The sequence below is a fragment of the Notamacropus eugenii genome, chromosome 3 (genome assembly GCF_028372415.1).
Source record: "Notamacropus eugenii isolate mMacEug1 chromosome 3, mMacEug1.pri_v2, whole genome shotgun sequence".
NCBI classification, from domain to species: domain Eukaryota; kingdom Metazoa; phylum Chordata; class Mammalia; order Diprotodontia; family Macropodidae; genus Notamacropus; species Notamacropus eugenii.
In genome coordinates, this window is record NC_092874.1 from 381,124,549 (window position 1) to 381,151,578 (window position 27,030).

The 27,030-nt window shown below is 42.6% G+C and overlaps 1 protein-coding gene across 1 annotated transcript in view; it reads left to right on the forward strand.

Annotated features, from left to right (window-relative positions):
- The window catches only part of FBXL18 (F-box and leucine rich repeat protein 18), a 342,104-nt gene extending 316,033 nt beyond the window's left edge, over positions 1-26,071 (forward strand). The window contains exon 7 of the transcript XR_011964532.1: positions 21,714-26,071. The gene's annotated coding sequence lies outside the window, so the exon portion shown is untranslated. The remainder of the gene's footprint in view (positions 1-21,713) is intronic.
- The last annotated feature ends 959 nt before the right edge of the window (positions 26,072-27,030 follow it).

Here is a 27,030-nt window from a genome sequence, read left to right on the forward strand (position 1 = left end):
CCTAATATTTTGTGATTCTAAGTTTCTGGCTGGGTAGGGAGGGGTACAGGAAACTGTCCTTTATTTCTGAGTGTTCCTGAGACTTCTGATCACGTGCCAGGAAATCCTGGGGCCCCAAGTCCCCAGTCCCCAGAGCAGACTAATATTATAACAGCTGGGATGAGCTAGGATGACAAAGAACACAGATGGAAATTATTTCAATTTTATCTTGGCTTCCTGTGTGGAGGCAGTATGGTATAGTAGCAGAAACAGTACTGATTCTAGAGTCAAAGGACCTGTGTTCAAATCTTACCTTTGATACTTACTCATATGACCTTGGGCAAGTCACTTGACTTCCCTGGGCCTAAGTTTCTTCATCTGTAAAATGAGGGTAATAGTCTTGGAAGTTGCTTCTAGATCTATGGTCCTAGCCCTCTATTCCTACGTTGACCTTTGACTGTTCTTACTGGATGAGTGATTGTAAGATTCTTTTGTTTTAATGTCCTTCCTAACTCCGACATTTTATGTCATCTATGAAAGGTCACGTGTGGCTGTTTTTCAGTCATGTTTAACTCTTTGTGATCCCTTTTAGGATTTTCTTGGCAAAAATACTGCAGTGGTTTGCCATTTCCTTCTCCAATTCATTTTACAAATGAGGAAACTGAGGCAAACAGGCTTAGGTGACTTGCCTAGGCCTGGCATTCTATCCACTGAACCACCTAGCTGCCCCCAAAGGCCATGTAGTGTTTCGGATACAAAGCTGAACTTGGAGTCAGATATCTACTGGCCACATCACTCAATCTGTCAGTAAACGTATATTAAACACCTACTACGTACAGGCTGTGTGCTAAGTGCTAGAATTTTTTTTTTATTAAATGAATACCATATCAACCTGGCAAGAGCCTAAGAAACCATCCTCTTTATTTTACAAGTGAGAAAACTGGGTCCCAACGATGCACGAGTTCATACAGGTAGCAAAAGATATTAGATCAAGCCGGCGCCGGCCTGATAAGACAGTCAACAAGATGACTGGAGTCAGAGGAACTGCTGCCTTATGGCAGACAGATAAACATATGCAGCCAATGCTCATACTTAACTCCCGTCATTATCATACAGTCCTCCACCCTTTGTTGTCTAGAATGCCTGCCTTTTTCCCCTTTGCCTGTCACAAATCTTGTAAGACCAAGCTCAGATCCCTCTTCTTCCATGAAGCCCTCTTGGATTTCTCCAGCTCAAGTTGGATGCTTCTTCCTCCAAATTTCCTGAGTTTTACCTGCTGCATGGAGAAGGCCTTAGAGGAGAAGAGCTGCTAATGTCTCGATAAGTCTACCGGTGGTAAACTGCTCTCTTCCTGCTCCGCAGCTCTGCTACCTTGCCTTCCCTGACTGTGCAAACAAATACCCAAGATTTCTAGGAACAACCAAAGCAGACTTTCCTGACCTTTTTTAGTTCCGGGGACTCCTTTGGCCGAGCAGTGAAGCCTATATACATCTTCTCGGAGTAACACATTTATATAATTGAAGGAAATGCTTTATTTCACTTAGAGATTAGTGAAAATGAAGATGTAGCCTTTCTTTTCCCCCATCTGAGTTCACAGACACCCTGAAATCTGAAACGATAGCTAGGTAGCACAGTACAGTGTTGTCGGACCTGGAGTCAAAAAGGTCTAGGTTCGATAAATCTAACTTTAGACACTAGTCAGCTAATGTCACTCAGACAGTTGATAAGCTGTATGACCCTGGGCAAGTCATATAACTGCTGCCTACCTCAGTTTCCTCATCAGTTAAGTGCCAGAAACAGTGCTGAAGCACTTTACAATATTATCTCATTTGATGGGAGGTAGGTACTATTATCTTCCCCATTTTGCAGCTGAGGAATCTGAGTCAGGCAGGAATGAAATGATTTAACCAGGGTCACACAGCTAGTAAGTGTCTGAGACTGGACACTCAGTCCAGGTCTTCCTGACTCCAGGCCCAATGCTCTATCCACTGAACCACCTAGCTACTGCTATGAATGCTAACTATTATTAAATCTATCCGCAGACCCTTTGGGGTCCAGAGATCTTAAGTTAAGAACCTCTGAATAAGGACAAGGAGTTGAAAAGGACACAGATGGGGTGTGATCAGCGGACACTGTCACAGGAGGATCCCTCTTGGGTATGGGTTCCTGATAGTTCCAGCAATTCCACTTGGGGCTATGCTGACCGATACTCCAAGAATATTTGGAAAGACCAGCCAATTTCTCTGAGCCCCCAAAAGAACTGTGAAATGAGCATAAGATAGAAACCTCATGGGGTTTGTGGTCACAGGGGGACAGCATGGACTCAGAGGTTGGGGCCACTGGGCCTACAGTTCATGAACTAAGATTAATAGTTGCCCTCCCTTTTGGAAAAACGTATTATGGCGCTTAGCCCAGTACATAGTAGATGCTAAAAAACTTTCGGGATTTGAATGTGAACTGGGTTTAGGGGGTCCCTAAAGTGCTATGCAGGAGTATGCTAGAGTCAGCTCAAACCAGCTTCTGAAAGCCAATTGTTACATTTTTAGCATGTGCATTTACTACTTAGAAATCAGTAAATGCTACAAATCAGGGCTTGATTTATTGTTCTGACTTAAGAAAATGATGGAGAAAATGTTCATGCAAATTAAACAAACAAAAAAAAATGTGTTATACCTATATTCCTTCCTCCCCCCAACCAGTTGTTAAATACTGACCAGCACACTACTGGATATATACGTTTCTGGTATACTCCCTGCTGCTTGTGACCCTCTATGACTGAGCCTAAGGGAAAGAAAAGACTTTCATACTAGTCATTTCCTGATGTATTCCCTGCCCACCAACAGACCATTCCTGTGTAAAAAAGAAAAGCGATTTGGTGAGCCAACGGATCCAACAACTTTGTCTGATGGCACATCTGGCATTCCACACCCTCTTCTCTACTGAGAAGTATCCCATTCTCTATCCTCTTGAACCAGCATTGGTCATTGCATGTAATCTGAGTTCAGCCATCTTTTAGCACTGTTTTCATCACTACATGTGCCATTCACTTCTGTTATGCATATCATCCTCCTGGTTCTAATCAATGCCTTTTCCCTGGGAAACTTTTTCTGACTCATTCTCCTCCCCTAAATGGACCTCAGAGCCAGTGGTCACTCATTGGATGTTGACTTTGCAGAGATGGGGAGGTCTGATGACTGACAGTTTAATAGAGGAGAGAGGGTTTGCACCCTCAGTCGTCATAATGCCAAACATAATACAAATGCTTTATAAGGAAAGTAGTAACCAAGAGCTATATACTTCAAGAAAGTACAGAGTACTTCCTTCTGAGGACTGCAGGTAGGGGGATGTCAAGACAGGCTTCAGACTGATACATGCACAGGTCAATACATATGACAAATCCCAACTCCCCAGTCACTCTTCATCCCAAGGAAGGAAGAACATTCTTGAATTTTCAAGTCAATCTTCTGAGAGCCCTCACTGATTCTAATGAAGGGTGGAAAGACAGTAATGTCAGCAGGAACTTCTGACCGTCTGGGCAGATGTGCCCAGAACAAGTGCCAGAAGAACTGACCTAGAGAAGGAAGGAGGGGCACAGAGAACATTCACATCTTGGCTCGCTGTAAGGGAGCAATGTACCAGATTCCGTAATATTTCCCATCAATGATGAAAATCTTTCTATGGTGCCAGGAAGGGGTCACTCAGGTCCTTCTCTATCCCTCTAGTCCTTGGCTGCTGGCTGATATGGTAACATTACAGACATCCCTCCTGGGCTCCCCCAGTGCCAACCAATAGGATTGGCAGTTACCAAGAGAGCAGCCAATTACATCTACAGCCATGTGCTCCTTACCTTCCAGCAGAAACGAAGGGGAAGAATTTGACCTCCTGGCAGCACCAAGCAGGGCAAACTGTCCTAAGAGAAGGGAAGATGGATCAAGGGTTCTTGAAATCTCCTCTAAAGTAACACAGAGGACTGGCTAGGTCTTGGCAGCCACCCCTTTCCCCCGCCCCCTCCTGTCTTTCTTTGCCTCCCTCCATCTGTCTCTACTTAAAAGAGAAACATCAACTGTCCATGGTAATTCCCAGGTCCCCATCCAATCCTCAGGGGTTTCATGAGAAAAATACTATGTGTCTCTGTGAGTGCTGAGTTAGTTATCGTAACTGATGGCCATCATGTAGCTCTTATAACTGTATTATAACTGCAGTTATTATAACTGATACCCACCTGATTGCCCGGGGATGGCACATGACTGCAGCAATGGCAACAAGAATAATTCCTTACATATGTAGAGCACTTTGGGGTTGTTCAAAGTACTTTCCTATCTTATCTCATTGGATTCTCAGGATGACTCTGTAAGGGAGGCAGAGGGAGTTTTCATTTAACTCAGCACATTTATTAAGGGTTTATTATATGCAAGGCCTCATGCTAGGGATACAAAGGGGAAAAATAGCAGAATTGCCAGCCTTCTAGTTTCTCCTTGTTAGATGAGGCTAAATAATGGGCGGGTGGTGCAGGGCTGGTCCCTGGGGACTCGGATTTAAATCCTGCCTCAGAAGAGATCATTCGCTGGGAAGTCACTTAACCTTCTGTCTGCCTCAGTTCCCTCAACTATAAAGTGGAAATAACTATAGAACTGACTTCCCAGGATTGTTGGGAGGATCAAATGAGATCATATTTGTAAAGGGTTTAACAGGTGACTAGCACATAGTGGAAGTTTAATAAATGTTTATTTCCTTTCTTCCTGTTAAGAAGGAATAATAAGACATAAATGCTGATAAGTATGATTTAAAGTGGAAAGTAATCCAGGCAAAAGAGGGATCTGGACAAGGGATTCCCAGCCTGGGCTATAAGAAGCTTGTACAGGAAGGAGCTTCATTCCGACTGATGTCTACCTGGAGTGACTCATTGCCCTGAGACACTGGTGTTTGGATTTGATTTTTACGATTGATTTCTAATCAAAGAAGTTACCAAATGTTTGGCATCCTCTTAGAGATGCCCACCCTATGCTTACTTTCTTATGAAAACTTAATCTCTTTAATTTATCTTCTTTCATATTGAATAGGTAGAGTATGAGAAGATTTATTGAAAGCCAAGGGGCAGGGAAACTAGAAGAGATTGAGAATCAATCCCTGGTCTAGACAAAGTGCTTTAAGAGGAGGGAAGGGGAAGGGAATAAGAATATAGATGGTGCCTACTATGCGCCTGGTACTGTGCTAAGCCCTTTACAAATATTATCTCATTTGATCCCACATATAAACAACTCTAGGAGGTAAGTGCTTTATTAACTCCATTTTACAGCTGAGGAAACTGAGGCAAACAGAAGTTAAGTGACTTGTCTAGGGTCTTCTGGACCCTATAGATAGCCCATCTATCTCCTGTGCTACCTCAAAAAAAATCAGAGGACAGAGAACATTGCTCTGGGAATATAGGAAAGACTTCTCATAAGAGGCAGTGTCCAAACTGTACCTTGAAGGATGAGAACGATTTCAACACACAGAGGGTAGGAAAAAAGTACATTGCAGGTATGAGGAACAGCTAGCAGTTCAGTAGGATTGGAACACAGAATGTGAGAAGGGATATAGGGTCAGACAAACTGAAAAGGTAGACTGAAGCTAGATGGGAGTAGGCCATGAATGGCAGGCTAAGGAATTTTAGTTTTATCCTATGGACAACTGGGAGCCATTGAAGATTTTTGAGTGAGGGAGTAACATAGACCTGTGTGTTTCCAGAGCACCACCTTGGAAGCAGTATGAAAGATGGCCTAAAGGGGAGAGAAACTAAAGCAGGGAGACTGGTTGGGAAGCTATCTTAAGGTAATGAGAACCTGGACCAGGAATGGGGATAGTAGAAGGAGAGGAAACAAATCATGGGAAATATAACCACAAGGCAGCTAGGTGGTGAAGTGGATAGAGCACTAGCCCTAGAGCCAGGAGGTCCTGAGTTCAAATCTAACCTCAGACACTTACTAGCTATGTGACTGGGCAAGTCATTCAATCTCCATTGCCTCCGAAAGAAAGATGTGTGGCAATAGAATTTACAGACTGAATTTGGAGAGTGAAAGACAGGAAAGATACAAAGGTAGCTTTGAAGTTTTGAAGCCAGAAAACTCACTGAAGGATGATGTCATCAAACAGAAATGGTGGAGAGATAGTTTTTGGGGGGAGGAGGGGTATCAATTGAATGAGTTCAGTTCTAGTTCTACATCAAATTTGAGCTGCCAGTGGATTTGGGAGTCACCCCCATAGAAGTAATCATTTAAGCTTTGAGAGGGTTTTTTTTTTAGTTTTAGGAGGGGAGAGGCAAGAGTTGAGAAGAAAGGGCTGATGAAGGTTTTTATTTCAGGTTTACTATGGACAAAACTGAAGGTCAGCATTCTGAAGCTAGGCCCTAGAGATCATCTAGTCCAACTCTTGTTTTACAGATGAGTAACTGAGGCCCAAGTAAAATTGGGGCAGCTGGGTGGTGCAGTGGATAGAGTGACAGGCCTGGACGCAGGAAGACTCATCTTGCTGGCCTCAGACTCTTACTAACTATGGGGCCCTGGGCAAGTCATTTTACCCTGTGTGCCTCAGTTTCCTTATCTATAAAATGAGCTGGAGAAGGAAATGACAAACCACTCCAGTATCTTTGCCAAAAAAACCCCAAATGGGGTCACAGAGACTTGGATACAACTGAAAATGACCAAACAGCAACAAAGCCAAAAGAACTCCAGGTCTTACTGAATATATAATGCTTCACATTATGGTTCCTGACGTTTGTAGGGTAGAGAGGGAGGTGAGTTTCTTTTTCTCTTCTTTGGGAACAAGCATGATCATTCTAACTACCCAGTGCTGAATTTGCTTTTCAGTCATTTTTTAATTTAAAAAATTTTTTTTATTTTAAATTTTTAAAAAATTAATTAATTAATTTGTTTCCAATTTTCACCAATCATTTCTATAAGTTTTAAAGTTTCTCCCCCTCCCTGAGACAGCATACAATCTTGCCTTTCAGCCATGGTGTGCGGGTAGAGAGAAGATGAACTTAGGTGCCACCTTCTCTGAGAAGCCTTCCGAGATCACCTGTAGCCTCTGGGATCTCTCCTTTTCTGAGCTCTTCCTGCCCTTCCTTTTAGTGCATTTCAAACCTTGCTTTTTCTGATTTACTCCGATGGGTGAGAGTCTCTTCTATCCAACTAGAACATTCTTGCCTTCTTGAGGACAGAGATCTCTTTGCACAAAAGAAGTACATACACACAATGCGGAAAATGTTGTAGGTGCAATAAGTCTATTGAATAATGGTCTTGAATGAATGAAAAAAACTTTAAAAAAAGTTATTTACTGTGTGCTAAACACTGTGCTAAGTGTTTAATAGAAAAATCCAGACAGGCCTTGCTTTCGAGAAACCCATGCGCTGACCATTTGAGGGAACGTAGATAAGGGCAACTGGCCAGGCCCAGGGGTCCTTAGGGTGATTCAGAAGGTCATAAGAAAAGACTAACCTCATAAACCCTAGGCAGGCCTGCTTCGGCCAGCAATGTGCATTGATATGTGTCCATCTGAACCTTAAGGGCTGCGGGTGGGTGAGATGCCAGGTTCTCCAAACCCTCCCCTCTTCCCCAGATGGCCTAGAGATACATGATTATTTTCTTGATGAGTATAAACCCTCAGGAAACAAATGCGGCCGAGCAGGAGCTGGGAGAATAGCTAAGTATCCATTCAGAGAGGAGAAATAAGGCCTTGCTGTCTGGGGAGGAAGTTATTCTGGTGTATATCAAAGGGAGTGAAGCTTAGAGATTCTTCTGTTCTCAGAGGCTCTTGGAAAAAGGCTTGGATGGCCTTTGAATGAGGCTTGAAAGAGGGGCAGTGTTCTCTGCTGGAGAATGTATGCATCCTGCCACTGGCCCAGGGCTCCTGCTTTATAGATCCCTGATCTCGCTGTCCCAAAGCAGTGTGATCCAGAGAAGCAGCCTTGAGGGAGAAGGAGAAGGGCCCCAAAGGGCTTTGCTTTCAAACTATGAACTGTCAACTAAAACTCCCCAAGAAGAAATTGCCTCTCCCTATACAAGATTGTAACTGCATAGAGCACTGGGTCTGGAGTCAGGAAAATCTGAGTTTAAATTGGCCTCAGACACTTACTAGCTCTGTGACATTGGGTAAGTTACTTCAACTTGCTCATCTGTAAAATGGGGATCATACGAGTACCTACCTTGGAGTATAATTTTTGGGGATCAAAGGAGATAATATTTGAAAGGCTGGGCAGTGAGGTGGTGCAGTGGATAGAGCACCAGTGCAAGAGGCAGGAGGACCTGAGTTTAAATGTCACTTCAGACACTTGACACTCACTAGCTGTGTGACCTTGGGCAAGTCACTTAACCCCAATCCTGGGTCATCTCCAGTCATCCTGAAGAGTATCAGGTCACTGGATTCAGATGGCTGTGGAGGAGAAGTGAGGCTGGTGACTTGCACAGCCCTCCCTTACTCAAAACATAGTCAAGTGCAAGTCATATCATTATTTCTCTGATATCATGGTCTTCTTTGGCAACGAAGGACGAACACACACACAATTTGAAGGGCCCAGGATGCAATGGGAAACCCTGGCCCACTTAGGCTAAGGCCTTTTCGGGTTCTCACTTTGAGTGAGATAGCACCCACTCACTCAGTGAATAGTTCTCTTAAAGAAGTGAGTCAAGAGATGACCCCTTTAATTTAAAAAAAAAATCAAACTGGGAGGGGAAGACACTCAGGGTTACTGGTCCAAAGAGAAACAGTTACTACTGTTTCTGAGCCAGGAGGATCCAAAAAAACCAAAATATAGGCATTAAGTGGTGTTTGGGCACCAGGACAAACACAACCGCTTAGTACACAGCAGGCACTTAATAGGTATTTCTTCTCTCCCTTCCTTCCTTCCCAGTTGGACTGAAGTTCTGTCCTTCGTATGAAACATGTTGGGAGTTTTTCTTTTTCACTTTTCAAAATATAATTCCCTACCCCCAGTGAGCAAACATTTATTTTCTCTTCCTTCTCTCTCTTCCCTGGTTCCATTGCACAACAAAAGAAAAAAGAAAAGAAAACTCTCATAACCAATATGCACTGTTGAGAGAAGCATGTTTCCTCACTGGCCATGCCCAAAAGCATGTCTCGTTCTTTAGTCCATCACCTTTTGGCCAGGAGGTGGGCAGCATATTTCATCTCTGGTCCTCAGAACTTGTGGTTTATCCATTTGTGGATCAGCGTCCTAAAGTCCTTCAGCGTTGTTTTTCTTTATGACAATATTATCATATAAAGTGTTCTCCTGGTTCTGCTTTACTCCTTGTCAATTTCTAGAGTTTTCCTCAGTGTCCTCTGAAATTGTTAACTTTCTCATTTATTATATCATAACAGTCCTATTTTTATATATACGTAGATATGTATACATACACATATATGGATATATATCTACATTATCTATGTGTCTATATACATGTGCTTATATTCTAATTCATTTAGCCATTCCCCAATAGGCAGGCACTCCCTTAGGTCCCAGGTTTTTCCTATTGTTATGAGTTTTCCCAACAGGAAAGTCAGGGCTAAGCAAAGCCCGGTCCTTATCCGAATGTTCCAGAGGCCTCAAAGCTTCCAAAGGATTTGGATCTTCATAAGTAAACTCCCAATCTTGAGGCTGGACAGTCTCTACACATCGAGGGTAGGTGAAGGTAGCAACCTCAAGGAGCAGTGTTAGCCCTGCATTTGGAAAGGATGGTGAGGCTATGGAAGGAGAAAAAGGGTAGGCCTCTTGAATTCTTTTCAAGGCTTTGATACTCTTTAACTGTCTCTTACTAAGCTATGTTGCTTCTGTCCAGGGGGCTCACCTGAAGAAATTTCTCCTTTCAGGGGAGCATGGGAATTGAGTGGGGAGAGACAAAGAGAAGCAGACAAAGAGAGACAGAGAGACAGAGAGAGACAGAGACAGAGAGAGACAGAGAATTTCCACCTTCTGGAACTAACCTGGAACAAATAAAGGAGCTCCATGTCTCTCTAAGGTCCAAAAAAGGGTATAAAATCATGTGAAGTAAGATATGTGAAAATTTCTTTGAAAATAGCAAAGTACAATATGAATATTAGGGATTATCATTACTATTTATTGACGACGATTTGACCATTTCATTCCACGGATGTTTGTGAAGAGCCCACTATGTTCAAAAGGAGGTGGGTTGGCATAATGAATCAGCAGTCAAGTCAACAATCACTTATTAGGTGCCTACCATGTGCCAGGCACTGGGCTAAGTGCTAGGGATTCAAAGTCTCCAAATTTAAAGCACTCACAGTCTAACAGATGGAAACATACAGGTAACTTTGTACAAATGAGATAGATGCAGGATAAATAAATAAATTGAGATCATCTAAGAGGGAAGGCACTAACATTAAGGAGAATTGAAAAGTATTGCAGAAGGTGGAATTTTAGCAGACTTAAAGGAAACCAATCGTCCTGATCCATATCTTGCCACTGGACCCAGATGGCTCTGGAGGAGAAAGTGAGGCTGGTGACTTTGCACAGATCTCCTTCACTTAAAGCCAATTCACTTGCAAGTCATGGCATCACCTCCCTGATGTCATGGTCCTCTTCTAGAACGAAGGGCAAACAGTAACAACATAGGAAGCCAGAGATGCCAGGAGGTGAAATCAATGAAACCTGAGTTCCAGTCCTTTCTCTGACATATCCAAGCCATGTGACCATAGGCAAGTTACTTAATCCGCAGGGTACCAGACAACTATCTAAAACTACACGTTGTAGGTTTGGAGAGAGTTTTGGAGATCACAGATCTGGACAAAGCCAAAATGCCCAAGGCCCTGTCCTTAGCTGGATCATTCATTCTTTTATTCATTCAATGAGTATTCAATAGGCATCCATGTTCAGTCTCTGTGTTAGCCTAGGGATGCAAAGATCACCTCCCCCCTAAAAAATAAACAGTTCCTGCCTTCAAGGAACTTAAGTCTACTGGGGGAAAATTACTTTAACAGATAAGTCCAGTCAAAGTATAGGAAGAAGGATCGGACCTATGACTTCATCGGTATAGGTAGAGCAACCTCTACCAGCACACATTATCATCTCTGAAATCTGTAGGCAGAAAAAGATGCTTAGAGTAGAGAGGGTCAAACACAGAGGTGGAAGATGGGGCAGCTAGGTGGCACAGTGGATGAAGCACTGGCCCTGGAGTCAGGAGGACCTGAGTTCAAATCCGGCTTAGACACTTACTAGCTGTGGGCAAGTCACCTAACCTTAATTGCCTCCAAAAGAACCCAACACTCTGGTGGAAGGCCCTTGGTAACCCACAACACTCCCTAGTGCTGCTGGTACCAGATGAAAATTCAACTGGGAAATATTTAACAAAATAAATTAAAAATATAATAGAACATAGATAATGTTAATAAGTGATTTTCTAAGGGATTCCTCTGTTTTGAATTCCCTGGCTTAGAACAATAAGGGGTTAAGTAACTTACCCAGGCAGAAAGCCACTGGATGTGAGAAGCAGGATGAGAAGTCCCATTTTCATGGCTCTAGGACCTGGATTCTTTCTCCTACTTTGCTTTGACAACATAAAGTTATTTCTAGAATTTAAATTGGTGAGGTTGGTGGTGGCAGACTTCATAGTTTTCTAAAACCTAGAGAATAAAGTTCGCATTTCTTAACCTGGCATTTGAAGCCCTTCATAGTGGGTACTAGTACTTTGTTTAGCCTCTCCATTTTTCCAATATGGCTCCTAGGTGTCATTAGTCATAGGAGTCCTCTTTGGTTTTGAGTGGCTGACAGTCCTCTCTTAAACTGTTAATTGATTTTCTGTCTCCAGATTGTGGTTACTTCTTCTATATTAGGGTGTTTTCTTTCACTGCCAAGGTCAGGGTGCTGCTCTCTGACTGACATCCGTCCCCCTTCTAGCCCTTTCAAACAGCAGCAGGCCCTTTCCAGCCCTCCTCACTCCTGCCCTCCCTAATAGCCAAGCCATAAAAAGGGCATGTTAATAGGGTATACAAATATATATATACATAGTGATAGATCACAGTGCAGGCAGACACTATATACTGCCTCTCATGCCACCCTGCTTTCCATTATTAACCATCTCATAAAGACTTTGTTTCTCTCTCTTCCCCACCTCTCCCCTCTTCTTCCTCTTTCTCTCTCTGCCTCTTTGTCTCTCTTCCACTTTCTCTCTCTCTTTTTCTGTTTCTCTACCTCTTCTCCCTGTGTTGGTCTCTTTCTCTGTATCTCTATCTGTCTGTCTCTATCTCTGTTGCTTCTCTCTGTCTCTGCCTTTTTGTCCATCTATCTCTGTTTCTCTCTCTGTCTTTGTCTCTGTATCTGTCTCTATCTGTATCTCTCTAGTTCTTTGTCTTTTTATGTATCTGTTTCTCTCTTTCTGTTTATCCATCACTCTCCCTACTCTTTTATACTCCTACATTTCCTTACAAGGACACTCTCAGGGCATTGTAACAGGCACAGTGGTATAGAAAATTACTAAACTGAGATTCTAGAGACCTGAGTGAAAATCTCAGCTTTGTCACTAAATCATTGTGCAACCTCAGACAGGCAGTTGAATCTCTTGGATAGTAAGCTGGCCTCCAAGGCAGGAAGACCTGCTTCTGACAGGTACTGGCTTGTGACTCTGGGCTAACCCCTTCGAGTTTCCCAGGAAACTCTCTGTAGGTATAAATTGCAGAGAAGATGTAGACCTGCATAAATAGAGGGACTTTTCCTTACCTAGAAATCCTTTCTACCAATGAAGTGACAGATTCAGTCCAAGGGGTTAAAAAAAAGAGTCTCTTCCTCTCTTTGGACTTCAGTTTTTTTATTTGTAGAATTTAATTAGAATAGATCAGAGCCAGGTGCTCCCTGGTAAATGTTTAACAATCAGCTCTGTGGGCAGGGGAGGTGAGAGTATAAATGACATGCTTTTAAAGTTTAATCTGTGCATTTTCTCCATTGTTTTCTTGTTTAGGCAATCAGCAAAATAATAAATCAAACCCTGATGTGTAGCATCTGCAGATTTCCAAGGAATAAACTCTTACCCTGAAAATTTAACAATCAGCTTTTGCAGGCAAGCCTGTAAAAGCTGACTCCAGCATACTCCTGGATTAGGGTTCTGCATCTTTTTGAAAGAAGGACTTTATTTTCATTTATACCTAAACTATTGCCTTGAACACTTGGGAGTTTCTAGGAGAATGAAAGTCCAGAGCTGTATTTTCATCAGCTTGGGAATTCCTGGCATGGCAACTCCCTTCCCGGATATTTGTTGTTTAGTTATTTCAGTTATGTCCAGCTCTCTGTCTCTGTATCTCATCTGTCTGTCTCTGTCTCAGACTGTCTCTATCTCTGTTTCTGCCTCTTTGTCTTTTGGGGCTTTCTTGGCACAAATATAGGAGTGGTTTGCCATTTCCTTCTCCAGTTTATTTTACAGATGAGGAAACTGGGGTGAACAGGGTTAAGTGACTCACCTAAGGTCACACAGCTAGTAAGTCTGGATTTGAACTCAAGTCTTCCTAACTCCAAGCTCAGCACTCTATCTACTGTGCCATCTAGCCGCCCCCTTTCTAGATACAAATCAGAAAAATTGTTCAAAACCAATAGTTGCTTGGACAAGTTCAATGACTTGCCTGTGTCATAGTGTTTTATATACTAAGCCACAACATTCTCTACCTAAACACATAATATGAACTTAACAAATGTCTGTTGAATTCAGCTGAATTGCTGGAAGCCTTGAGATTGAACAGTCGCTAGACAATATAGTAAATAGATGATTCCCAAGGTCCCTTCTAACTCCAAAATTCTGTGATCCTGAAAACTTTTAGGCCTCGAATTTTTCTCATAAGGGGATGTCCCTGGTTTCCCAGGTCCAGAGAGATTTACAGATATAGCTGGAAAAAGGAAAACCTAACCTGAGAGCTTGGATTTTTTTCCCATGTGACTCTTAGCTTTGGTCCCTGGCCTAAAGCTGGTCACCCAGCGGTCATTTTAGACGTGTGATTTGGGATCAAAGATGATCTAGGGCCTGCTAAACAAGGTTAATAAAGGTCCATAATGTCCTTTTTCAAAGATTCTTTTCCTCATACCCTTATCCCAAACCTGTGTGAAAAGATGTATTGGACTGCTGCTGTTCAGTCATGTCCAAGTCTTTGTGACCCCATTTGGCTTTTTCTTGGGAAGAAAATGCTGGAGTGGTTTGCCATTTCCTTCTATTAACTGAAACAAACAGAGTTAGGTGCCTTGCCCAGTGTAAGGTCAGATTTGAACTCATGAAGAGAGCCTTCCTGATTTTAAGTCCAGTAATCTACCCACTGCACCACCTAGCTGCCCATATACTGGACTATCTAGGCATAATATATCACTTAATATACTATATTAGACAATTTAGGCACAATATAGCCCTACTATATTATGCAGGTCATATGCTGGGTGCAGTAGACAGCTATCTCTGAAGTCTGGGCTTCACAAAATGGAAGAACTAGTAGAGATCGGAGACAGTATCTAGTCCAACTTCCTTGTCTTACAAACAAGGAAACTGAAGTCCTGAAAGAAGACTATCTGCTCAGGGTCATAGCTAGTAACGGGAAGAGAACCAGGATCTTGAACCTAGGACTTCTGACTCCACTGTCAGTGATGTCTTCCCAGTATAGTAAGGTGCCTCCCCTCTCCAACCCCTCCAGGTGGAGGTGGAGACAGAAGAGGGACCATGGCCAGTGGTACAGGTGCTAGTCCAGTCTAAGGCACAGAGACTTGGGATAGTGAGAACTTCAGTCCCTTAGGGGAGAAAAAATATCCACCTGAGAAGCAAGAGTCCCTTCCTCATGAGTTCTCTGAGGCAGGCCTTGGTGTTCTATCCCCCTCGCTGGCTAATCACATCTCTGTTGGCTAGTTCTTTATCCTCCTTTAAAGGACTATCCATCTTTTACCTGCCCAGAGGAAGGGTTCTGCTACATATGTCTCCTTCTTGAGCAGGGTTTTGTATGGTAGAACCAGCAAATAGGGCCCCCTCGCCTAGCTCCCATGCCCAGCATTATTGTTTCTCCTTACCTTAATGATGCTTAAGACATGCCAGACTCAGCCTAGAATCGCTAACAGCACCAGGTCCCCTAGGCCTTGCCTTTGGTGGCCTCATCTCTGAGCCTGAAAGTCCCCAAGGACCACACACATCAAGGTCTGTTTACTTCTTTTAATTACTCCCTCTTAGAGGGCCATGCTATTAAAAAGGTTAAAATCGTTAAAGCTCAAACAAGGTTCCATTTTCTAGGCCCAATTCTCCACACTTACGTTCCAAGGGAGCTCCCTCTGGAATGGTACCTGAGCATTGGAATTCCTTCTAGAAAACCACTCTTTCCAGGGCTGAGAGGGAACACTGAGAAGCAAGGCCTGTTGAAAAATGATGTCATTGCAATACATCTTTATGGCCCAATCCCTACCCTCCATTCGGTGCCTTAGTGCCCATTTTCCAGGCCCTACCCTTTGTTCTGTTTCTGCTAGGGTCTCTGCAGCTATTACTTTCTTGGATATTAATTCGTCACCAAAAAGGATGAACAATACCAGAAGATCTTGGAAACCAGGAAAGCCTTCAGAATCTAAAAGAATGAATCTCTAATAGTAGAATTTCAGAAACCATTGACACAAGTTGGTGGTAAAGCTATTTTTGGGAAGTAGCTTTATTAAGACCCCTCTAATCACCCTGCATGGGTAGCTTGCCCACACGACACCCACGACAGTGACATATACATAGACAGCCTTGGCCTTGCTTTGAAACTGAGGACTAGTCTCTCTAGCTCCCCTGTACTGGATTTCCTGCCAATCTGACCCATGTAATAGGATCTTTTTGGTCACAGCTGTTCTCCAGGCTCTGTGAAGTTGACTAGAAGGTGCTGGGCCTCTGTGAATGAGGTAGGGAGTGGGGGAAAGAGTTGAAATAGGGCAAAAAAAAACATGGGGAGGGAGAGGTTCATTAATCAGTATCTGGTGGCCTTGGGGACAAAGGTGTCCAAACTGTGGAGTCTTGGGGTGGGGTAAAGAATGTGAAGGGAACCTTGACAAAGGATGGTCCCTTTGTTTCCCCCCTGGGAGCCATTCCCTTCTCTAGTGGGTAATCTGAGTGACAGGGTGTGAAATAACAACAGGGTGGTTTGCAAAATCCCTGTTAAGCATGCCACAGATAGAGACACATGTGCCCATCTATCTCAAGAGTGAGATTCAGGGCACTGAGACCGCCTGCCTGCCGTGGACATCACAAGCTCCCAGAGTTGGGAGAGACCTGAAAGGTCATACAGAATCACAGAATCTCAAAGTTGGAGACTGTGATTCTGGCTTCAGGGACCAGCTAGTACTGAAGTCCCCATAAGACCTTGGGAAAACCCCTTCACCCCTCTAGGTGTCCAGGGTTGGACTCAACACCTCTGTAGTCTTTTCTAACTTTACCACTATGATCCTACACTATGAACTGTTTATCATCACTATCCTCCCTACAAGGGCAGCTAGGTGGAACAGTAGGTAAGAGCACTGGGCTTGGCTCCTTTTCCTCAGTTCAAATCCTGCCTTAGACACTTGCAGGCTGCATGGTCCTGGGCAAGTCATTTCACTGTGTTCATTTTTCTACAGACTACTCATCTATAAAATGAGGTAGAGAAGGAAATGGCAAAGTGCTCCAGTATTTTTGCCCTGAAAATCCCAAATAGGATCATGAAGAACCAGATATGACTGAAACAACTGAATAACAACAATCCTTCCAATAGTAGCAAATAATTGATCAAGAAGCATTTATTAGGCCCCTACTGTATAGGCACTTGTCTAGGTCCTGGGAGCACAAAGGGAAAAATAAAACAGTCTCTGCCATTGAGGATCTTATATCCCCAACAAATAGTCATCTAGCCAGGCAAGGTCTTTTCCCCCTCTTCCTTCTACCCTTCCTATACCTTATCTCAGACACCTATTCATCTAGGCTAGCCCTCTTTCTTCTGGCAAGACTGAGACCAAACTGAAACTACACAATTTCATTCAACAAACATCTATTCCAGACCAGATTTTGGTTCTTTGGGTTTTATTTTTGTGTTTTTAGGCAACTGGGGTTAAGTGACATGCCCAGAGTCACCCAGCTAGTAAGTGTCTGAGGTAAAATTGGAACTCAGAGGCTCCTGATTGTAGGGCCAGTGCTCTATCCACTGTACTACCTCACTGCCAATTCTTGTCTGTTATTAAAAGATGCTATGGCATAGTAAATATTGAAGAGACCTCTAAGATAGGAAGTCCTGGGTTCAATCCCTTAAAAAGACAGGAAGTCCTAGGTTCAATCTCTGATTCATCAAGGCTGTGTGCAACTGGTCCCATCCCTTTACTTCTCAGTGCTCTGGGTGACTCTCAGAATATAAGTTGCCAAGATGATGCTGACATATATTGGTGGAGGGAGTTTCCTTAGTTGAAACCCATGAACCCTTTGTGGTAAATTCTTCCTGTCTCTATAGGGAAATTCTGCCTGAATCCACGTCCTCCTTCCTTTCTGCTATTGCTGCTTTCATTCTCTATCCACTCACTGCAGAGATGGAAAACAGCAGGTTATCATCCTACAGACCCAGTGCTAAGGTTTCTCAAGAGCCTTTGATCATTGGACAGAGAAAATGGGTATGTTCTGTGGGAAATACAGGAAGGGAGCATTGTAGCAAGGTCCCCTAGTGGGGAAGGAAGATGTAGAGGCCACAGTGCAGGAATCGACTTCAACTGGGGGTGGGCTGGGGAGGTTGGGCTAGACTTTGGGGCTTCAGTCAGTCAACAAGCATTTATTAAGTCTTTACTACGGTGCCAGGCTAATCACCAGAAATACAAACAGAAAGAGTCCTTGCCATCAAGGAGATCACGTTCTAATGGGAGAACCCAAAGCTTAAAAGGAAGCTGTCAAGGAGTGAGGTGGGGAGAGTATGATTTGGTGGGAAATGAAGAGAGGGTGGGCTTGAGAGCCCTTCTCAAATGGAGGAGGAGCCCTCAACCCTTCAATCACAGGACAGGGCCCCTGAGCTGTGAGTTCCAGGGCTGACAGGAATCTTCCAGGGTGTGATGGGCACTAGGATGTAGAAATTTCTGGGGCAAAATAAAAAAGTCTCAAGAGAAAAGAGACCTGTGTTTGATGTAGGGAGGACGAAAAGTTTAATACTAAAGATTTATTGTTGTTTTTAAAAGAAATTGTGATTTCATTGATATAGCAAAGTTTCCATGTTTGGCATCTTTATTCTAGATTATAGTCTTAGTGAGTTCCCTGACTCACTAAGAAAGTATTTAAAGGAGAAGAGGTGTATGGGGTGCTCAGAGAAAACCAGCAGCACTGGTGTGGGGGCTGCTCATCCACCATTGGTGTCCACCTTTCACCCAACTCTCCCCTGTGGCTCCAAAAAGCTATAGCATGACCACACTCCAGGAGAGCCATCTTGGAAGATGGGCTGCCCCAGATTGAAGGTAACCATCAGGTCTCAAACCTGTCGGTGAGCCAGAGGAATGTCTACTCCCAGCACGTGAAGACTTTCCCCCATGGAATGGGCAGAGGAGAACCATTTGTTTCAATGGCCATGAAGGTGGCTGATGCTATGGAATGCTTAGAACTTGGTTAGGCATCAAAGACGCCAAGGTCATCCACTGCATCCTGGGGCCATCACCTTTCATCTTGACTTTTGTCCTGCTATTGGATTTCGATGACTCAGGAAGAGAGAATGAATCTATGACTTTGTGCAACTCTGCTTCACTTAAATCCAATTTATGCACAAGCCAAGTCATGACTCCATGATGTCACTGGCTGTCTTCAAACACAAAGGATGGACTACAAGAGATGTGACTTGCCTAGGGTCACATATGTAGTGACAGAAGCAGGACATGGACCTTTGACTCTATCCATTATGTCTTTTCTTTGTGGGGGAGGAGGCAATTGGTGTTAGATGACTTGCCCAGGGTCACACAGCTAGCAAGTGTCTGAGACTAGATTTAAGCTGAGATCTTCCTGACTCCAGGACTGGTGCTCAATCCACTGTGCCACCTAACCACCCTGATACCACTATGTCTTGATGCCTCTCAGTTCTTATGTTCAGTTTCTATAATCCCTTAAGGTTTACAAATCCCACAACCTGGGATATGTTGGAACAGTATCTTACATTTCTCTCTTGTCCTGCTATCCTTATATCTAACACAGTGCTCCACATTCTGTATGCACTTAGGGAAGGGTCAAGTTATTAGCCCAGGGTCACTAGGTAAGAGTGGGAGTAGAAATTAGAACCAAGGCCTTTGGACTCCAAGATTAGCATTCGTAACACTACACAAAATCGCCTATGATGGAGAAAATGATTTTAAAAAATATACAGGGGGAAAAAAATTCTTATTTAGAAGGGATAGCTTAGTGGGAGGGAAGAGAGGGGATGGATACAAGGGGAAATTTAAGTAATACACAAAAAACAGAGTCAATAATTTTCTTTAAACCTAAGGGGAGAAAGGAAACCTGAGGTCTTTGCACTAGAGAGGAAAGGGGAAGCCAAGAAGATTCATCTTTGTCAAAGAAGGTCTGAGCGACCGAAGGCAGAATGGAATGAGCTGGGCAGAGGAAGCTCCAGTACAGAATGCCAATTTGGGAGAATTCCATTTGGTGAAAGGACAGAGAGTACAGAGAGACCATGAGAAAGTGACCTTCTCACAGCCTGCTGGAAACCTGGGTTCAATTCAATTCAAAAATATTTACTGAGCATCTCTTACGTGGAAGGCACTATGCTGAGTGCATGGGATATACCATGCTGACAGTCTGGTTTTGCCACCAACTCTATGTGTGACATTAGCAAGACAACTTACCTCTGAGTCTCAACCATCCCATCTGTTAACTGGGGATTATGCTTCCCTCATGGAGTTATACGGAGGATTAAATGACACCAAATTCAATTTATTCAAAAATGTTTATTAAGTGATACTATGTGCAACGCACTGATCTGGGCAAAAAACAAGCCCTGTCTTCAAGGAGCTTACATTCTCCTGGGAGGATACAACACAGATATAGATAAATATAAAGCAATTTCAGGGTTAGTAATAGAGAACACAACTAGGAAAGGCTTATTGTACCTGAGCTAACTGTCACTAAAAAAAAAAAAAGATTTCAAGTATTGATGGGATAGGACAGCTTGGCTTCATATATATGTTAAAGACAGGATTGGAGCTAGGCTGAAGGACAATACTAAACTCTCTGGGCTTGGCCTTTGTGCTTTATTTTCATGACAGATAACAAAGCACTGTGGGAGGAATATTCTTAAAAACCTCCAACAGTGGGTCAGAACTATACAGTTCTGTAAGGTTTCTTTGGCAGAACCTCCCCCCCCCCCACACACAATTGGTTTAAGGGCACAAAATTTTTGTTGTTTAGTTGTTTTCAGTCATATCTGACTCTAGGTGACCCCCTTTGGGGTTTTCTTTAACAAAGACATAGGAGTGGGCTGCCATTTCCTTCTCCAGCTCATTTTACAGATGACGAAACTGAGGCAAACTGGATTAAGTAATTCATATAGCTAGTAAGTATCTGGGGTCACATCTGAACTCAGGTCTTCCTGACTCCGACTCTATCCACCTAGCTTCTCCTTTAATAAGAAAGTTAGAAAGAATTTCTAATCCTAAATCAAATCAAGGTTTCTGACAGAGAACTCAGCCCTTAGTAAACAAGAAGTTAAGGTTAAAAATAGATTTAAGCCTGCCTATGGATACTAGTTATCACTAGTTATCTGGCTCCTATGGCAAGGACTCTCCTTTTGGAGATGAATCTCCAAAGCTAAGGTTACATAGACCCTCCTTTGTGAGAGAAAGCCACTAAGGGTTTTTCCCTAGTCCAATGACTGGTTGTGTGAGGACTCTGGTTTTCTAAGAGTTGTAGCACAAGGCTCCTGGGCTTTGAACTAGAAGAGGAATCTCACAGGCCATCCTTCCTCTTTGGGAGAAGAAGAAGAACCTCAGCTATGAACACTCCAACTAAAGCTAGGAACTGAAATCAGAGGGAAACTCCAAAGCTTGTGCCTGGTGGCATTCTATCTGAGAGGGAACCACTACATCCATGGAGAATGTACATGACAGAGACGATCCACCACCCCCACATGCTTAACACAGACTACATGTCTGGCAGAGCATGACAGAGACCAATAGAGAGCAGATCCAGCAGGAATAGTATTAACATCACTAGAAGATATTGGCAACCTTTCAAGTGTCAGAAGTGGTATTGCCCTTTCATGGGTATCTATTTGTCACGCATGTTCATTCTGTGCGTTTGCCTGTGCTATGTGCTTTGACCACATGCATCTCCTCTAGTTATGCTTTTTAATACGTAGTTCTTATGTATGCCCACTCTTCCAACTGATGGCATATATATTTGTGAGAGAGTGTTTCTCAGGTTAATTTTTTACCCTAGTCCTCAGGGTAGAATTTTTTTATTATTGCTTTTTTGTTGGTGTATTTCATTTAAATTAGTTTGAAGCTTACTCTGAATTGTTTATATTCAGTAAATGTGAACACATCAGTGGGGGCTCGTAATCTGTGATTTTGGAGAAAACATAGACTCACAGAGTACTGAGAAACTGGGGTAGCCTGACCCTAGGAACCTGTCAGCATGTGGTGGGGGTGCCCCATGTGTTACATTATAATTATCTGAAATAATGATTGTCAGTCTCCCTTTGGGCAGGAGGTGGGTCTGTGTGGAGGAGAATATTTGATCCCTTTTCAAACTGCCACCCAACAAATTGCTTTCTTCCCCTAGGTGAGAGAAGGGTAAAGACGGCTACCCAGTGGAAAAATTCATCGACTCCTGCTAACATCAGAGAGGTGAGGGAGGGCGGGAAGTTCTGTCTCTGGGGCTGATTGCTTCTAGCTTCCACCACTGTCTTAGGGGCTTTGTGGCCTGGAGAGGAGCAAACAACCCCATCAGCTCCCAAATCCTTCTGTCTTTTTTCTCCCCAGCAAATTTAATTAAAAGTCATTGCTGTCCTTCTGAAGGAAAATGTCTGCCAGGGACACAATTACATTTTAACCAACCAAAGCAGGGCCTGTGCCAATATACTGGCATCGGGTAAGGGCTGTCATTATTAGTTCTAAGCAAGTAATTTATTCCCGTTATTGTGTTCAAATTACAGGATATTACCTCCTGAGGAATAATCCTGTTATTTGAAATGTAAAGAGAATTTGCCTGGACAACAATAGCTTCTTAAATGAGTGAACAAGGAATGCAGGATGGAAATTTTTTTTAAATGCTTCTCATGAAACCATCATTCAGTGACATGGAGGTGTAAGATTGAAAATGATTACATTCCTTTGGACTTGTCTCCCCCTCCCCATGACTGCCTCCTTCCCCTCTTAAAGAAAAAGGCACCCAAATTCTATGAGAGCAAAAGGGGAAATAAAGCCAGAAGCCCTTTAAAGGGAAGTGAGAATTGAGAGTGGGAAAGTGACTCCCAGAGTTGGGCCAGGCCCAAGATTTCGGCAAATCCTAGGAAGAAATAAATGTTTATTTTTTGAACACCACTGATCCCTACCCCGACTCTTGTGTCCCTTCGCACACAACACCATCCCTTCCCCCCTCCCCCATTATTAAACCCTTCTTTTCTCCCATCTTCCCATAAATATCTCCAGGGACCCAGCAGAATCTAGGTTTTCAAAGAAGATATTTAGAATGTTAAATCCATACATTGTCAGAATTGAAAGAAACCTTGGAGAGCAAACTTCATTTTGCAGAGAAGAAAACTGAGGTCCAAGGAAGGGAATGCTCAGGGTCGGCTCTGATGTTTGGGAGAGCAGATTAAGTTTTCAGTACCAGTTTTACCTACAGACACTACAAATGGGGGCTTTTGATTTACTATTTTGTTGATTATCTAAACTTAAGAAAAAGACAAATTTGGATTAAACTTAAAAATGTGTACATTTTTTTCCCCCAGAGAGCCAGTTGTTGTTAAAAACAGTTTACCAGCATTTCTGGACTTACCCATCAGGGAACCTACTGGAGTTTCAAGATCTCCTCATTTGCAAACCCAGTGTGCTTTCTTTTTCTGCTAAATTTTGCTTTGATGATTTTCTCTCTTTTTCTTACAGCATGTTTTCCACATTGAGGACAGTTTCTTTCCTTATATGTGTGACTCTATAAATCAGCCATACTAAACCTTAATAATTGTCTTGACTTATTAACCACCCTGCCCCACTCTCACCTTTAGCTCCCTTGTTCTTTAAATCTATGGGAATAGAAGGGAAGTCCTCCCATTTCTCTTCTTTCTAGACAGACTGGAAGGGGAGGTATCTGTACAGAACGATATCATTTAGTGCCCTCCTCTCATTTTATAGCAGAAGAAAGTGAGAGTCAGAGTGGTGAAGGGTTAACTGATGTGTCCAAGTTTATGTAATAAGTAGCTGAGATGGAGTTTAAAGCCAATTCCTTTGACTTCAACCTCAGTGCTCCTCCCATCCCAGCATGGAGCAAACTTTGCTCATCGAGTGAAGGAGACACATTAACAAATCAGGTTAAGAAGACAGTCATCCAGACACTAGGTAAAAGAGTTGAGAAAATTGGGGTTAACCACCCCAGTAACCTTAGACTCTGGCATATGACCCAGCACATAGTAGGTGCTTAACAATGCTTGTTAATTGATTGAGTGATCAGAATAAGGTTTTGGTGTATGTGAAACAGATGAGTTGAGTTGATCCATTAGCTGATTGGCCATTTGCATTTTAACCAATCAATCAGCCAACCAACAACCACTGATTTAGCACCTTCTATGGGGCATTTGTTGTACTAGGAACTAGGAATACCAAAAAAAAAAAAATTGAAATGGTCTCTGTCCTCAAGAAGTTTATATTCTATGAAGAGAGACAAAATGAACATATGTAGATATATTCAAACTAGATATAAGATGATTGGAGGGAAGGGAACTGATAGCTGGGGTAATCAAGAGAAGGCATCATGTAATAGAACATGGAGCTTGAGCTGAGTCTTAAAAGGAAACTAGAGATTCAGAAAGAAAATTGTGTAGAAGGAATATATTATAAACATGAATATAAAGACACAAAAAAGAATAGGAAGATTGACCGTTTGACTGGACAGTAGAATAAGTGAAGGGGAGAACTGTGTAATAAAGATAGAACGGTAGGTTGGGGACAATCTGTGAAGGGCTCTAACTGCTAGGTAGATTTCTATTCAATTTCAACAAGCATTTATTAAGTAACCACTATTTTCCATGAATTTCACTAGATGCTGGGGATACTACCCTCAAGGAATTTTGATTCTATTGGTAGGACACAACAGAGAATCACCATGTCACAAAATCACAGAATTTTAATGTGTGATGGGACCTCAGAAGCAATCTAATCCAACCCATACACAAAAAGGAACATATCAGGCAAACCTCTATATCTCAGCCTCTCCAAGGAGGCTCCTGATAAGGTGGAACCCCCTATCCAACTCCCATCCCCTACTATGGACTACACCCACACACTTCTCTTGAAGCAGACAGTTCTAATTGTTGCAAAGTTTTTCCTGACATACAGCCTAGAAGTGCCTCTTCCTAACTTTCATGCATTGCCCCGCTTCCATAAGAAAGTCCTTCAAATATCTGGACAGTTTTGCTCCCTACCAACTCTTCCCCCATCTCCAGTTCTTTCAAACATTCTTGAATGGCACAGAATAGAGGCCCTTCATCATTCTTGTTGCTTTCCCCTGAATACCCTTTCCATTTATCAATACCCTTTGTAAACCAGAGAATTTCAGAACTGTGCACAATATTCCAGATGGTGTCTGACCTCCCTATGCCAAGAAGTGATGTCTCTATTTGTAGTCCAAGGTTTTGAGCTGGTAGCGTCATTAGATGCCATTGAATCCAATCACCTTATTTTATAAATGAAGAAATTGTGGTTTACTTAAGTAACTTACCTAGTGGGAAGTCACTTACCTACAGTCAAACAGTGAGAAAGATTCTAAGGTAGGATTTGAATTCAGATCTTCCTAATTACAAAGTGCTCTATCCACTATTTTCAATATCCAGGGAAATAGTTAATCTGAGCAAGCACCTACTGTTCTCTTACCAACTCCTCTATTTACACTGAGTGGCAATGCTTTATTAGTGGTTTTTGTTCCCTCCTTTCCCATCCAAAGGATATTCTATTTGGCAAAGAAAAGTAAGTAGTTCTACCTTCTCTTTATTGTCTATTAACACTGTCTCTTCTGCTTTCAACAATGGTCAGATATTTTATTTGAACTTCCCCTTCCCCCCGAATATAGGTTTTCAAAAACTCACTTTGTGTTGTCCCTAGCTAGTCTCATTAGCCTAGGATTGCTTCAGCACTCTGACCAATAAATGTCATTTAAGAAAACATACATCCTGTTCTTACTTCCATGTTTTTATGTCTTTTTAAAATCTAAGTTGGTTAGTGAGTTCTTTGCCTCTTGAGATAACTTCTCTATTTTTTTCCTGATTAGAGTTGTTTCCCTTTGACTCTTAAGAATCTCACTTTTGAGAATTTTCCTTCTGTCCTCCAGTGACTCCCCTACAGAATTTTATTTGATGGTATCCTACCTGTCCTTCCTTTGAATCCTTTGAAATTTGCTCTCCCCAAATTAATAATGCATGCAGGGATGTGCTTTAGCCAGCTTGAACTATTTTGGGAGAGCTGATTGTTAAATTTTCCCTGTGATCATTTATAGTCTGGAAATTGGCAAATTCTACAAATCGAGGTTTGATTTATTATTTTTATTAATTGTCTCAACTTAAGAAAAGTCACAGAGAAAAATGTTAATAATGTCGATTAAATTTAAAAATGCATCATCTGTACACTTTTTTCCCCCTAGAAAGCACACCCCTGAGTGAATGTCAGATTATGCCTGCTTTTCCTTTTCTCTACCACAAATTTCAAGAGATGCACTTTTCCTCCTCCCCAAGGTTCCCATCATTTCCACCCAAGCAACCATTTCCTTTCTGTTAGAATCAGATCCAGAACAGAATTTCCCCTGGTTGCTTCCTCCATCTTTTGAAGGATGAAATTACCATTAAGACAAGTCAAGAAGTTATTAGGTACTCTGCTTTTGGAAGGAGGAGAGAGAAAAAGAGTGAGAGAGAGAGAGAGGAGACACAGAGAGAGAGAGGCAGAGAGAGGGGGGGGGAGAGGGGGGGCGGGGAGAGAGAGAGAGAGAGAGAGAGAGAGAGAGAGAGAGAGAGAGAGAGAGAGAGCCAGCAGCTGTCTGGATAATTGAAGTCTCCTATCGCTACTCCATCAGGTCTCTGTGCCAGGCCTGTGATCTGTTTCTCAAGTGCCTCATTTATTTCCTCTTTCCATCCAGGTAGTCTATAATATACTCTGATGACAAAATCGTTTCTGTTTTACCCTTTATTGATCTTCACCCATATGCTCTCCACTAGTTCTCCTTCTAGCTCCTGAATTTCCTCCCATCGATATATCTTATTAATATGCAATGTTACCCCTTGCCATTTACTTATCTTGGTTATTTTCAATGAAGTGTACCTTTTCAGAGCCATATTCCAATCACAGGTTTAATCTCACCAAATTTCTGTGATGCCTAGGATGTCAACTTTGTTTACCTGTATTAGGACCTCGGGTTCATCTTGCTTGCTATTTAAACCTTGGCCATTTTTTGACTAGATATTAAGACCATGGATTTCACTGCTGACTGCCTTTTTTTGCAGTTTTTTCTGCTGAGTATTTCAGCTGCTGTTCTTATGTACAACTCACCTGCTATTCATGTGCATAGATAAATATAAAATATATGCAATGCAAATGCAAAGTCATTTGGGGAGATTGAGGTGACTAGTGGCTGGGGGGCAGGGAGCGGATCAGGATCAACCTCTTGTAGGAGGTGGTACTTGAGTTCAACCTTCAGGAAAGCTAGGGATTCTAAAAAGTAGAGAGAAGGATGGTCTACATCCCTGTGCAAAGGTATGGAGAGGGGAGATGAGATACCATGTTTGGTGAACACCATATGTGTCTTGGGACACCAGAACTTGAGGGAGGTAAACTAGGGTAGTGGAAAAAGCACTAGGCCTGAGTGTAAGTCCTGATTTTTGCCCTTTATTAGTTGTGGG